This window comes from Fukomys damarensis, unplaced genomic scaffold, assembly GCF_012274545.1.
Source record: "Fukomys damarensis isolate Sample0158 unplaced genomic scaffold, DMR_v1.0_HiC HiC_scaffold_10, whole genome shotgun sequence".
Taxonomy (NCBI): domain Eukaryota; kingdom Metazoa; phylum Chordata; class Mammalia; order Rodentia; family Bathyergidae; genus Fukomys; species Fukomys damarensis.
This window is the reverse complement of record NW_022900922.1, coordinates 27,910,824-27,925,851: the sequence shown is the minus strand read 5'-3', so window position 1 is coordinate 27,925,851 and position 15,028 is coordinate 27,910,824. Positions and strand designations below refer to the sequence as shown.

Here is a 15,028-nt window from a genome sequence, read left to right as displayed (position 1 = left end):
CTCCGCCCCCGCCCCCGCGTGGCGGCGGTGACGCTCTGAGAGCCGGGCGGGCCTAGCTGCTGGTATCTCCGGACGTCCAGGCGAGACTGCCCTTTCCGGACCCGAATCTCTGTGCCCTGACACCCACTTCCTCCCTCCGCCTCCTGATCCCGAGTCTGGCGACCCCCTATCCCGGCTACCCGGCCTCCAGGCCCTGCCTGAGGAGACCCGAGTCCCAGCCCGTGCCTGTCCAGTTCCCTCCAGGGACGGCCCGGCGAGTTGAAGTAAATGGAAACCAACCAGATGAGAAGCTGCGGAGCTGTTAATTCAGAGCTTGCCGTAGCCAGGGACTCACCCGCGTTTGGGCCCTGGCGCTGGTCTCTTGGCAGCAACTCCGGGCAGGCGGAGGAGGGGAAGCTGCCGCGATCGGGGAGGGGCTGGGCTGCTGGGCTTTCTCTAGTTGGTCCGACGCAGGGACAAAAGATAGGAAAACTTATTTATAAATAAATCGTGGCCACTTGGGGTCAGCTGTTACAGAAGTAACTTCCACTTCCTGCGTTGTCACTAGAGACAGCAGTCTGTTTTCCTGCAGCTGTGACAGCGGGCTGGTTTCCTGGGCTTGTTATTATAGATGAGGAGATGGTTTTCTGCGCAGAGTGAAGATCAGAGTTATGTTTTATGTATGGTCTGGCTGTTGTCTGTGTATTCAACCTCTGGGGTAAATCACTGTAAAGATCGGTGAAAAGTGAAGTGTAAAAAAAAAAAAAATACGCTAAGTAAAAGCCCCAGTTTGCCATTGGATTCAAAAAGTGTTTAGTATTGCTAAACACTTCCAGTTTCTGTGCTTACATCACAGGGCCCTGGCCTGGCTGCAGAGTGCTTCCCTGGGGTTGTTAAATTGGCCTGATGTAAGAGCAGTTCCTTAGAGAAAGAGGCTTCGATGACTGGTGTTGATTCCTCAAAATCCCAGATCTTTGCAGAACAGGCCACAGCGGCGCCAAGCTATAAAGGGAAATTTAGAAATCAATGATAGGTCTCCTTACAGTTGTGGGGCGTGGCTGGATAAAAGTTAAAATGGAGAAACGGTTGTTAAACTGGATTTGCGCCTGCCAACCCCCTTAGCATCTTCCATGCCTTGGGAATCTTCTGTGAGTTCTGATTACTTTACCTAACCTTAAGTAGAGTCACCAACTTATCTAATCTTATCTCTAGTGTGTTCAAGTCATAGATGTTGAAAGGATTAAATGAGAACGTGGGTGAAGGGGGTGGCACAGTGCCTCGTGTGTGCATCAGCTGCTATTTGCAAAATCTCGACAGCAATATGACTGCGTTTGACTACCCTTCGTCAGGCTTTTCGATGAACTGGTAAACTGAATGTTTGGAAACTTAGATTTGTCTCCTTAAGGCTGTTCTCAACTTTCAGTCAAAGTGACACTTTTTCAAAATCTCTGTACAAAACCTTACAATGCCCCCCCTCACTCAAAGTAAAAGCCAAAGTATCAGAACGATGGCTTCTTTTCACAATGTATCTCCTCCTACCTCGTCCCCATTTACAGCTAGGAACCCTCCTGCCCTTTGTCCTTCCCTGTCTCTAGAGAGAGCACTAGAAGCAGCACGGCCTGTCTTCTCTCCTCGGCCTTGTTCACATGTCCCCTTCACGGGGGCCTGGTCTTAACCATCCTACCTAAAATTGCAGTCCCCTGCATCCCAAGCCCTTGTACCCAGATCTTCTCGCCCCTCATCACCTTCTAACACCTACTGTTTATTTATTTATTTAGGCTCTGTCCTCCCAGAATGTCAGTTCCACAAGGTCAGGAATCCTACTTTGTTAATGGATCCACCCTGAATTCATAGAACAGTGCCTGGCACATAGTGCTTATTGCAGACTCAGTGAATGAAAAGGGATCCCACACATGAGAATGGGCAGCCATTCTTTCTTAAAAGCATGTAGTTGAGCTGTTAGAGGTCACGGTTAGTCCTTGGACGCCTAGCACAACACATATTCTACAGTAAAGTACTTTGAGGAGTTCAATTGAAATAAGAATTTTAAAAGTCACAGCTGCATTTTATTTAATTAAATGTATATATCTTACTGTTCCTGTGTGACCACATCACTTCTCACTGCCTTGGAATCTTACTGCCCTCTGGTGGTTGTTTTACTAAATTAGGGAAGTCATTGTAGTGCTAGTCACAGAATTACACCCCAAGTTTAAGAGGCTCTTACAGGTCAGCTAGTCCTGTTAACTGTGGCTCAGACAGCTACACTTCAGCACGTAACGAGGGGAGAACATATTCAGAAGTGGCGTCGTATCTTTCAACTTTTAGATTTACTTTGGTAGAATACTGTCAGACACTATCAGCCCCAGTTGCTCTTCTTTGTTTAGAGAGAAATAGACACCCAGTGAGGTTATGGTTACAAGGCAACTGTCTTCATGTTGAGTAGCAACTAAAATTAATGTAGTAAAAGTCTCATCACAGTGTGTTGAGTTTAGATCTGCAATATACCACCAAAGTCCAGTGTGTTAAAGGCTTGATTCTCGGCTTGGGAGGTGGTGCAACTGGTAAGAGGTGGGGCCTAGGGGGAAGAGTTAGGTCATGGGGCAGAGGGTGGCAGGTTAACAGGGTGGGGGTGGGTCTCCTCCAAAGTGCTCCTGATAGGCCAGTCTCTCCTTTCCTGGTCCCCAGCCACCATGAGGTACAAAGCTTTTCTCTACCACACAGTCCGCACCAGAATGTGCTGCCTTGCCACAGGCTCAAAAGCAACGGGGCCACCTGAATGAGCCAAAATACACCTTTCTGTTTATTTGTTTGTTTATTGTTATACTGGGAAATGAATCCAGGGCCTCCTGAGTGCTAAGCAAGTACTCTTTCCTACTGAGCTGCACCACTAGCCCTTTTTAATACTCTGAGACAGGATCTCACTAAGTTGTCCAGGCTGGCCTCAAACTGGTGAACCTTCTACCTCACTCTCCTGAGTAGCTGGGATTACAAGTGTGCACCACTGTGCCCAGCTCAACCTTTCCTCTTTTAAGTTGACTTCTGCCATGCATGTTACATTAACAGAAAGCCTCCTAACACAGTGGTGAATGTATAAATTCAGATAATTCATGGGTCAAGCCATCTGCAAAACATCTGAAGAGAGACAATTCTGTAGGAGGCTCATTTCCGTCATTTTGCTCACTTGGCTAAAAAAATTAACTGGTTTAATTCAGTTGTTGCCAGTAACATAGACATATTTGCATATTTCCACGATGTGGGAGTTTATTGAATAACATATTTGTCAAGCTACATCAATTTCATCAGCCTTATCTGACCAAGTACTCAAGGTTCACTTTGCAGCCAATAGCTGGAAAATCGCAGGGCCTTTTATTTCAATCTTAATTACTAATATTTGACCACTAAATTCACATATGATTTATCAGAACATAGAAAAACAGATTAACAATGGTTTCAGGATTTGAAGAGACAGAATTAAAAAACAAGAGTTTGCAAGGACCTGAAAAGTCACCACAGGTGTCTACTTTCTGTTTGTAAATTTTTTTTCTCTAAGAAATCCAATTTTATACCTATATCATTTAGCCCTGGTGTGTGTTTTCATAACTCCTTTTAGGATGCATAACTGTGTGCAGAAATGTCCTGCTAGAGAAAAGAGACATCAATTTGTCAAAACTGGTGTCGTAGGTATCATATAGATTGATTACAAAGGTCCCATGCTGCCCTGGTGTATAGGCCTCTGATTATAGCTGCAGGCTGCCTAGTGTGTAAGGGCTATTTAACAAGTAATGGCTCCATTAAGTACTGACAGTTGCTTGGCTTTGGTCCCATCTTATACTTTTCACGAGTCTTTGACAATTTTAGTATCAAGACGGCAGTTAAAGCCAGCATTGTAGAAACACAAACTTCATTTCAATAAAACTTGAAAAAAATTATAAGGTAAAGCTTGCAGAAGCAAGGGAGATCAAAGAGAACATAAGTAAGAAGAGAAGACAGAGAGAGGTCTGGGGAACAAAGTGATCTCACAACTCAGTTTGACCCTGCAACGCAAAAGAAGAGCAACTCTACTGCACAGGCAATTACAAAACCTGGACAAAAAAAAAAGAAAAAACATTCAAGGCACTGGAGTGTACTCTGGAGAGTGCTTTATGGGCTGGATGAGAATGAGATAGAGGAAAAAGAGGTAAAAGAATGAGACAGAAGAAAGGCTAGACTAGAACAGCAGGGTGCACCTGGGATGGAGATGTGAGGAGGTAAAGCCTGACCAGGAAAGTGGACACCACAGAGGCCACCGTGTGAGCGCTCAGTGGCCTGATGCTGCTGACAGGGCAAGTGACTTGAGCACTGCCAGTGAATCTCCTGCTCTTGAGGCTGCTCCAGGCACTCCAACCCTGCTGGCTTCCACACTCTGTTCACACTTCTCCTTCCACCTGAAAATGTTTTGCTACCATTTCTGAACATCCAAATCTTACCGATTTTCAAGGCTCTCGGATAAAATTCCAGCTCTTCTGGAAACTGTATATGAATTATTCTTCACTTGGTCCTGCCCTCCGTTTTCCTTTAACCTATTGGGTGCTCCAAGAAGCTAGTACAGGCATAATTACCCAGATCGTGTGATAAGGCATGTTTAAGAGAATAGTTTGACAATTTGTGCGCTCATCCAGATCTTATAGTCATATTAAGTAAATGAAACTATATACCAATATTTTAACATGGGAAAAAAAGTCTGGGAAAAACTATATACCAAGATGTTATCTCATTGAAAAAGTTATCTTTGGAGTCACACACAAAAAGGTTAATAAGATTTTTTTAAATTAGTCTTATTGTAATTGTGATCAACATACAGAGATTTCCACATGTTTAAAGTATACATTTTGATGAGTGTTCACATATGTGTTGTTGCATTTATAGATCTTTGGGGATTTGATTTACTAAATATTTTGTTTAGAATTTTTGCATCTATATCCATGAGGGATTATTTTGTAGGGTTTTTTTGTGTCAAGTTTTTATTTGGTTTTGATGTCAGGTTAATGATGATCTTGTAGAAAGAATAGAGAAGTGTCCCAGCTCTCCTATTTTATGGAAGAGTTCTTGTAGAATCAGTAGTATATTTTTTCTTGAGTGTTTGGTAGCCTTCATCATTGAAACCATCCAGGTCAGGGATTCTCTGTGGAAAGTTTTGAACTATAGATCATGTTTTTAATAAATAAAGGGCTATTCTGGATACTTATTTATTTTTCAGTAAGCTTTGGTATTTTTAGGTATTTCAAGGAATTTTTCCATTTCACCTAAACTGTTGAATACATTGACATAAGATTTTCATAACACACCCTTCTTATCTATTTAATGTCTGTAGGATTTGTAGTTACACGCCCTATAGAAATGTCACCTCCTACATTCAGAACACTAGTAATCTGTATCTTTTCTTTCTTTTGTTTCTTTTTCTTTTTTTTTCTTTTTTTGTTGTCGTTGTTGTTGTTGCTGATAGTCTGACAAAAAGTTTAGCCATTTTATTGATCTTTCCAGCTTTGGGGGTTCACCAATTTTCTGTATTTCTTTCCTCCACTGATTTTCACTTTTATTAGTTCCTTTCCATGTATGTATGTATGGATGGATGGATGGATGTGTACTGGGGTGAAACCCAGGGCCTTGACACTAAGCTACAAACCTAGCTCTTTTTCTTTTCTTTTTTTTTTTTTTTTTTTTTTTTTTTTTTTTTTTTTTTTTTTTTTTTTGAGACAAGTTTTCACTAAGTCACCGAGTTGCCAAGGACTTGAACTCTTGATACTCTTGTTTCAGCCTCCCAAGTGCTAGGATTACAGGTTGTGCACCACCACACCTGGCATTTTTTTGCTTAAAGTTAATTTGTTCTTCTCCTTTAGTTCTTGTAGTAGAAACTGAGGTCACTCATTTGAAACTTTTCTTCCATGCATTTAGTGCTATAAATTTCCCCCTTAAGTTTTACTTTAGCAGCATCCTGAAATATTTAATATATTATGTTTTTAATTTTCATTCTGTTCAAAATACTCTAAAGTTTCCTTTTTTGGTTATTTGCAGGTGAGTTTTTAAATTTTCAAATATTTGAGGATTTTCCACAGACTTTTCTGGTCTTTATTTCTAATTCAATTCCATCGTGGTCAGAAAACATATTTTATATTTTGAATTATTTGAAAATTATTGAGTGTTTATGGCCAAAAATATGGTCTATCATTGTTAATATTGCATTTTATGTGTACACTGCTGTTTTATACAAGTCATATTTTTCAAATTAATTGATTCTGTTGTCCAAGTTCTCAAGTTCTCTATGTTATTAATTTTCTATTTGTTCTGTCAATTATGTGAGGGTATCAAAATCTCCTGCTATAACCATGAATTTATTTTTTTCCTTGCAGTTCTATTTGATTTTTGCTTCATGTATTTGAGATCTTTGTTATTATGTACATAAATGGTGAGGACAGTTATAACTTCTTGATGAATTGAGCCTTTTTTCATCATGAAATTGTCTTTTTTATCAATCCAGCTTTATTTTGACTAGTGTTAGCATGATATATTTTCTATCTTTTTACTTTTACACTATTGTGTCTTTCTTGTATGCAGGATTTATCTAGGACTTTTATAAATCCAATCTGACAATCTCTGCCTTTTTATTTGGGGCTTTTTAGACTATTATATTTAACATAAATTAGCTTAAATTTAACATCTATCCATTTGTTTTCTGTCATTTCTATCTTTGTTATCTTTTTGTCCCTTCTTTTGGTAAGGGGGATTGAACTCAGGTCCTTGCGCTTACAAGGCAGGCAGCAGAACCACTGAGCTAAATCCCTGGCCTTCTCCCTTCTTTTAAATTGAGTGCTTTTCATGATTCCATTTTCTTTCTTTTTTGTTGTTATTTGTTTGTTTGTTTTGGTACTGGGGATCAAATTCGGGACCTTGTGCTTGCAAGGCAGGTGGCAGGACTGAGCTAAAATCCCCGGCCCTTATTTTCTTTGTTGACTTAGTAGCTAAACTTGTTTCTTTCCCATTTTATTCCTTCCCTTAGGGTTTATAGTATACATCTTAAACTTATTATATACTCTTTCAACTAACATTATACCAATTTACATATGGTATGAGACCTCCAGAATTTTATACTTCCATTTTACCCATATAATTATCATTTCTAATGGTTTACTTTTTTTTTTTTTCTGTTTCCTCTGAAGAATTGTTTGAGCTACTGGTGATGACTTGTTGTCATCTTTTGTGTGTCTAAAATAAGTCATTATTTTGCCTTGATTTTTGAAAGATTATTTTTTCTAAATATAGAATTCTAGGTTGACAGGGCTGTATTTTTTGTTCTTTCAGTACTTTACAGATGTTCTATTGTCTTCTGGCTTTCATTATTCCCAGTGAACGATCATTAATCATTCATATCATTTTCCTCTTGTATATTGTGCTCTTTTTCCTTGGATACAGCTAAAGATTTTACCATTGATTTTGAGAATTTGATTATGGTGAGTTTTATAGTTGCGGTTGTCTTCTCTTCCTCCTTCTGGTACTTATATTTCCATGAGCTTCTTAGCACTGTAAATACAGTATATATGATTATCATTAAATTTGACAAAAATTAGCCATAAATTTTTCAAATTTTTTTTTGTCCTCACTCCTTTGCGGATTCAAATTACACATACATTAGGCTGCTGTGTTCCACAGCTCACTGATGCTCTGTTCATTTTTGAAAATTCTTTTTTCTTAGACTGCTTCATGCTGTCTTCAGGATCATTAATCTTTCTTTTTCTTCTAGTGTGTATAATCTTCCCTTTATCTTGCTGAGTATGTTTTAATCTCAAATGTTATTTTTTTATCTAGAAGCTAATTGTGAGTCTTTTTAAACAAAATATTAATGATTTGAATAAAGTTATTACTGTTTTAATATCCTTCTCATATAATTCTAACATCTGTGTCAGTTCTGAATCAGTTTCAGTTGGCTGATTTTTCTCCTTACTATGTGTTATATTTGCCTGTTCTTACATGTCTGATAAGTTTTTATTAGATGGCATAGATTATGAATTTAACTTTGTTGAGTTCTGCCTATAATTGTGTTATATAAACATTCTTAGGGGCCAGGGATTTAGCTCAGCGGTTCAGTGGCCTGCCTGGCAAGCACAAGGACCCGAGTTCAATCCCCGGTACCAAAAAAAAAAAAAAAACCCACACACATTCTTAAGCTTTGTTCGGGGGCATTTCAGTGACTTGGGAGCAGTTCGAGTCTATTGGGTGGTATTTTTGTTTTTTTTGGTACCGGGGATCGAACCCAGGTCCTTGTGCTTGCGAGGCAGGCCACCGAACACTGAGCTAAATCCCCAGCCCCGAGTGTATTTCAGTTTTGCTTTTAGTATTTGTTACGTTGGATCAGAACCAAGTTTATTCTAGGGCTAATTATTCTCCACTATGAGGTAAGAGCCCTCTCTGAGTTCTCTACATGATGCTCCGTGAATTGTGAAGTTTTCCAGTCTGGCTGTGGAAAAGGACACTGGTTCTCTCTGGCCCCATGGATTAAGTGATCTCTAATCATCTAGGAAGATTCTTTAGCCTTAGGTCTTTTCCCCCCGCTGCACATGCACTGATCAGTGCTCTACTGCTCCTGTGCAGGTCTCTGGAGTTCACTGTCTGTGCAATTCTCTTTTCTATAATAATCTGACCTATGAATGTTAGCCATTGAGGTTTCCCTGGCCTCTCAGCTCGCTCTTCTCATCTCAAAGTGTCCATCTGGGCCCTCTTCTCTGCAAGAGAGAATGCTCCCAAGGCAGTAAGAGAAGTAATCACGAGGCATTTCTATCCTTTGTCTCTCAGGCCTACTGTCTTGAAAACCATCGTTTTATGTGATTTCTTATTTCCGGTGGGAGTTAAATGCATCCATATTATTTTGAATCTTGGCTAGAAGCAAAAGTCCAAATGTTATTTTTAGTGTTATTTTGTTCATTAATTCCCCATGTTTTGACAAAACATTTTTTAATCAGAAAATCTTTTAGGAACATTACCCAAGTGTCTTTGTCACTTTCTCGTTGCCAGGACGTAACACTCAACACCCACAACTTCAAGGAGGACAGGTTTAATTTGACTCACGTTTCTAGTCCATAGTTGGCTCCAAGGCAGGAAGGCCTGGAGGAAGGGCCTGGGTGGAGGACAGCTGCTCACACCCGGGCGTCTAGGAAACACCATGTGAAGGAGGAGCCAGGGAAGGAGATGGATCATTCCAAGTCGTGTTCCCAATGGCCCTACCTCTTAGCAGACTTTTAGCTATAAACTCTTACCCACTCCCTTCCCAAAGACCCCACCTACAACAGCATGAAGCTTTAGAGGACATCTAGACATAAAACCATAACACTGAGTAACAACCTGAGAGCAACCCGAGGGAGACACAAGAAATAGTGCAGAAGCTGAGGCGCTGTCTCCTGCAATGACTGATGCAAGAAGACGCCATGGAGGACATAGCAGCACAGGGGCCAGCGAGGAACTTTCAGGGCCCGTTGTGTAGCTCATGTGCTTAGCGTGCCTGGTCCTGTCTTCCATCTCAAAAGCAGGAAGGATCTGATGGAGAAGGAAGGGACCTGGGTAAGCAAGGGCAGTGGAAAAGCAGTTCGGATAAGAGACCCTTTTAAATGACAGTTTCTCAAAGATGTGCCAAGGGGAGTGTCCAGGGGACGGAGGGTCTCAGAGGTGCTAAATGCCACTGAAAAGGAGGGAGGGACTAGTTTGGGCAACTAAAAAGATATGAAATAGGAAAGGCCACAGCCTACTTGGGACTCAAGTCTGGACATTTTATAAGGGCATAGAAAAAAATGAGAAGGTCGTGAGAATAAGGTGTGAGAACCGGCCATGTTCACCTGCCGAAAGCTGAGTTTGAGGTACCAAGGACAGTATTGAATGGCAATGTCCAGGAGCAGCTGTAGACTGTGTGCCCATGTCAAAATGCAGAGCTATGATCTTAGATGTACTTTAAAAAGTGAATTCTAGTATGGTCAACCAAATCTTGAGCACAGTATATACCAGCCACTCCTCCACTGGGCTGTTCACCAGCCTTGCTGCAGCAATGTAATTCTCAATGGCAGCAGCAGAGGGCAGCAACAGTAGGGCTGGGATACTGCTCATATCAGTGAGGCAGGTCACCCTTTCGGAAGGAGTCGCCAACAGGCAGTGGGTGTTTCCAGGTGCTGAGGAAAGGGGACTGGCCTTGGTTTGCCAGGTAACCTGCAGATCCATCTTCATCTTGCAGATGGAAATGCTGATCAAGACAATAGAGACCTCTTCATTCTGCCAAGCAGAAAGAATAATGGCCCCATCCGTGTATTTGGTGCCTACTGTTCTATGACCTATAGGTATGGTTGCCATGAGCTGTCTTAACCTTAAGGCAGTGCTATTATAATCATGATGTGTATCTTATAGTCAAAGGGTTCAAGTGGACACGACTTTTTTTTTACATGGTCATATCTGCATCCAGACTCTATATACTTAACCACGATACTATTTTGCAGTGTGTGTGTGTGTGTGTGTGTGTGTGTACATGCATGCATGTGTATGCACATGCCCCTTTGTGTGTAGAGTGTTTTAGTTAATTTGTCAGGATTTTAGATAACAGAATGTGCATTTTGCACTTTTAAACCACACACTAGAAGGAAGAAACAAGATACACTAATGCGTTGTTCGACAACAAAGATAGATGTTGAAGAATGGATCATTAGGTGACTTTAAAGTTATCATAGCATTATGGGGTATACACACAACTAAGACAATTACGGTGTCATGAGGCCACATGATTGTGTGTGTGTGTGTGTGTGTGTGTGTGTGTGTGTGTGTGGTGCCGGGGATTGAACCCAGGGCCTTTGCACTGAGCTACATCCTCAGTTTGTTTCACATTTTTTTTTTAACTCTGAGACAGTCTTGCAAGTCACTAAATTTCCCAGGCTGGACTTGAGCTTGCACTCCCTCCTGCTACAGACTCCTAGAATGCCAGGATTACAAGGACATGCCACTGTGCCTGGCGGCCACGTGATTAAAAACGCTGGACATCATTGTCCCAAATGTTGTGACGTAGCACATGATCATTCTTCTCACTGAGTGACACAGTCAGTGCGATTTAAAGTCTGGCCCATGGTCCACTGGTTGCTGGCTGGTCTGTGAGGTCAGTATGGAAATTGACAGTAAGTATTTAGACACTTATAGCAATTTGACAGAGTATTTTCTTTCTATTGAATCTAATGAATATGCAGGGCTTGTATTTTGAATATCTTTTTTGGTTTTTTTTTGTTTTTGGTATTGGGGATTGAACTCAGGACCTTGTGCTTTTCAGGCAAGCACCAGCACCACTGAGCTAAATCCCTGACCCTTGAATATCTTTTTAATTTTATTCCTCTAGTAATTCATGGCTGATGTAGAAGTCTATAAGATAGATTCCTTTCACAGGGAAAATGAAACTCAGCACTATACTTATTATTTTGCAGTGTTGGGGATCAAACCCAGGGCCTGGCACATGCTAGACACACATGCTACCACTGAGTCACAGCCACAGTCAGCACATGGAGGAGCTGCTTCTCCAATGTGCTAGCAGCTCCACTGGTCAAGATGAAAATACAGTGAAAAGCCAGGTGTGGCAGTGTATACACCAGGTAGTGGTAGTGTAGCACTCAGGAGGCTGAGGCAGGAGAATCACCATGAGTTTGAGGTCAGCCTGGGCTACATAGTGAGTTCAAAGCCAGCTTGAAATTAATTAATTAAAAATATGATGAAGGAGGAGAAGGAAGACAGGAAGATGGAAAAAGAGGAAGAAAATAAAGATGAGGGACTATCTTGACAACTCTCCACTTCACCTCTTATTTGTAGGCCAAACACCAATAAGCAGAAGAAAGGGACAAAATTAAGAAGAAACCGGTAGAATGCAGAACATGGTTTTACAGGCAACACTGATTGTACATATTGCTGGAGCACCTTTATCAGGAATATTTGGGACATCAAAGGACCCTGAAGTCCTGGAATAAGCCAGGCTCTCACACCCATTTATTCCTATTCACTTATCCCAAAAATCACTGCCTGATTTTTGAGTGAAACATGAGCATTTTTTGGCCTCATTGCAGCTCTGGCATCAAGTTGCTGTGTAGGAATATGGGAGGCATTCTAGGAGAGTTTTCCCAGGGAAAACTAGATAGCAAAATAATAAAAGGAATCATCAAGGCATAAATAAAAAATTAAAAGTGAAAGAATTTTTTGTGTTAGAGAAAAGTAAGAAAAAAATGCAATATTTTGTTCACTTACAGATATCTCCCTGCCCCATCCCCAAAGAAATTAGCTGAAAAATGGTCAGCTGGGCTTTGATTTAGGCCAGTTGCAGCCTTGCAGGAGGATAAAGTAAATGTCCACCCATGATTTGCCAGGAGGTTCCCTGTCTTTTCTCAACTCTTTCTGCTCCCCCCCCCGTAGTTAATCCTATTTCTTTTGTCTTAAGACTCTGCATGTTAAAAAGCAAGGAATCTAGAAAGGATCAATATATTCAACCAAATCGATCATTTGTGTATGAGTTTAGCAGCCCCCTGTAAAGAATGCACTTTGATAGGAAGGATATCGGGGGCTGGAGGGGGCTTCAAGCATTCATTTCCTCAACAAATGTTCTAGTCCTTAGTATGTGCCAACCTCTGGGAATACATGTCCCTGACTCTAGGGAGTTCACAGTCTGCTGAAGGACACACAAGTTGCTATGGCTTGAATGTCTCTACCATAACACTTGTAAAAATTCCATCCTTGTTGTGATAAAGAGATAGAAACTTAATCTAAGTAAGGAATTTGGAGGTGGAGCCTACAGGAGGTAATTAAAATTAAAAGAAGCCAGAAGGGTGGGGCCCTAATCCAATGGGTCTGTGGCATTACGAGGAGGGGAGGAGGGAGAGACCTGAATTAGGATGCTTGGACTCTTTCTATGTGGGGCCTCAGGACACTGCAGAGTCCTGGCCAGCTAGCAGGACCTCACCACAGATGGCCACCCAATCTTGAACTTTCCTCCCTGCCATTAGGACCAGTGCTGATTAAAGCTTTTCCTTGTAGATTATTCAGTCTTTGCTGTTCAGTCACAGTAACCGAAAATGGGGTGAGAAAGGGGAATTCAGAAAATCACTCAAATGCTGTTATGTGTATGACAGATGGTTGCACAGGGGTCAGAGAAGAATTCCTTCTAACGGGGAGGGTTCCTGTGCTGGGGTGTGTCTGGAGAAATTATTCCAAGAGTGACGGTAGCCACCAAGGAGGTGATGACAAAGGTACAGAGATAGGGACCAGAGAGGCTGCACATCAGTCTTGGGACTATGCATACATAGCCCAGGATGACATCACACCATTTAATTTGGTTCCCCTGTGAGCCTATTAAGACCAACTGAGGATGATTTACTTTGTAAATTACACTTTGATTTTCACTCGCCTATAATTCTGCTCAAACTCAGTTTCTTGTTTCAGCTCTCTCCAAATTCTTGTCATGTAATAATCAGTAAGATTTAGCTCTCTCTCCAAACTATCTGTTGTCATTTTCATGATATAAAACAGTTCCTGGCAGCAGGGCACAAATACGTTCTGGTTCAAGTTCCTAGTTAGGCTGAGGACTAACCTCCCATGTCTCACTGGGGCCCTGTTTAACCTATCAGGAGATGTGGGGATTAAAAGAAACACAGAAAGCACGTGGTTACTTGGGTGGCTGATGTCTCTCTGGTGAGCTGGACTGCAGCTGGAAGGCTTGACAGGTTTCTTTGACTAGGTTTTCCTTTCATCCTTTTTCTTTCAACCTTCTCATCCCATTACTAATGGGAGGATACAGGAGAGAGGGCAACCCAAAGCTACTTTGTTTCCAGAAGAAAATGCATATACAAAAACGAAATTGAAATTAAGCAACTCAGGAAACATATGACTCATTGCCCTACTGACCTTGAGCACTTGACTTGTGCTTCATGGGAGTCTGGGCATGGTGAGTGGGGTGGGCAGTATTGCCTTGCTGCTTATCAAATGGTGTTTGCAGAGCTGGAAAGAAAAGAGCTAGAAGGGAGGGCAGACGGCTGAATGAGAGTGGAAAGTAGTAGATGTCTACGAACTTGAAGGAATCAAGTTGAACACGGAAGAAGTCTCTCCCGTGGGTTCCCCTCGGACAGTTTAAGGCACGGAATAAAGTACACAAGCATCCTAATGACTTCTTTTTTTGGCTTGTTTGCCTGTGTGCCAACTCCTTTCAGGCTTGACTCATATCTGTAAATACTGGAAAAACGCAAAATTGACCAGCTCACATTTTCTGCCCGTAGTAGAGGGGAAAAATCAACATTGGCAATTTTATGCAGAAGACAAGTTCAGACCTCTTAAAAGCTCTTAGTGTGGGAGACTGCCTGCAAGACAGCTGGCTGCTTGCATTGCAGTTCCCTGAGCGAAGGAGTTGCTATGTTGTAAGTTCTGATTGGCCGTGATCGGCTGCCATCTTATGGCATTATTTACAATAACCATTTTGTAGAGCTGAGTTTCGCTTTCCAGAAAAAACACCTGCTTCTTGTAAATCATGTGTACTCTGTGGAGCCATAATTGTGGCCTTGTACAGTTGTCCTTGAGATTGTTTTTCATCCTTGAAGTTGTTTTTACTTTCATACTATTGCCTGATATAAGTGTGAGAGCCGTCTGGCAGAAGAAGTAGTAGTAGTAGTAGTCGTAGTAGAAGTAGAAGAAGAATAAAGAAGAACCCTGTTTGAATCTGAGCATGACTCAGTGTGTTTACTCTCAGTGAATCCTCTCAGGTTTGGGGCCTGCTGGCAGGACCCCGACGTCGCGGCTCGCGACAAGTGGCGCCCGAACAGGGACCTGAAGGATAACCGAGGGTCCGGACCCAGGTCGGCTCTAAAGGAGAGAGCGATGGTGCTCCGAGGGACAACGGCCGCGCCTGATCCTCGCGGTAAGTAGGCTGAGACCCCATGACAGTTTAGGGTAGCCGAAGGAGTTGATCCTATAAGTTTAAAAGGTAAAAATATGGGACAAGTAACCGCCCAAGAAAAGATAGCCAAGAGCATAC

General features: G+C 41.7%; 1 protein-coding gene across 1 annotated transcript in view; it reads right to left on the bottom strand.

The window, feature by feature from the left end:
* Positions 1–545, bottom strand: part of Tbc1d7 (TBC1 domain family member 7) — a 17,856-nt gene extending 17,311 nt beyond the window's left edge. The window contains exon 1 of the mRNA XM_033761913.1: positions 335–545. The gene's annotated coding sequence lies outside the window, so the exon portion shown is untranslated. The remainder of the gene's footprint in view (positions 1–334) is intronic.
* Between the last annotated feature and the right edge of the window lie 14,483 nt (positions 546–15,028).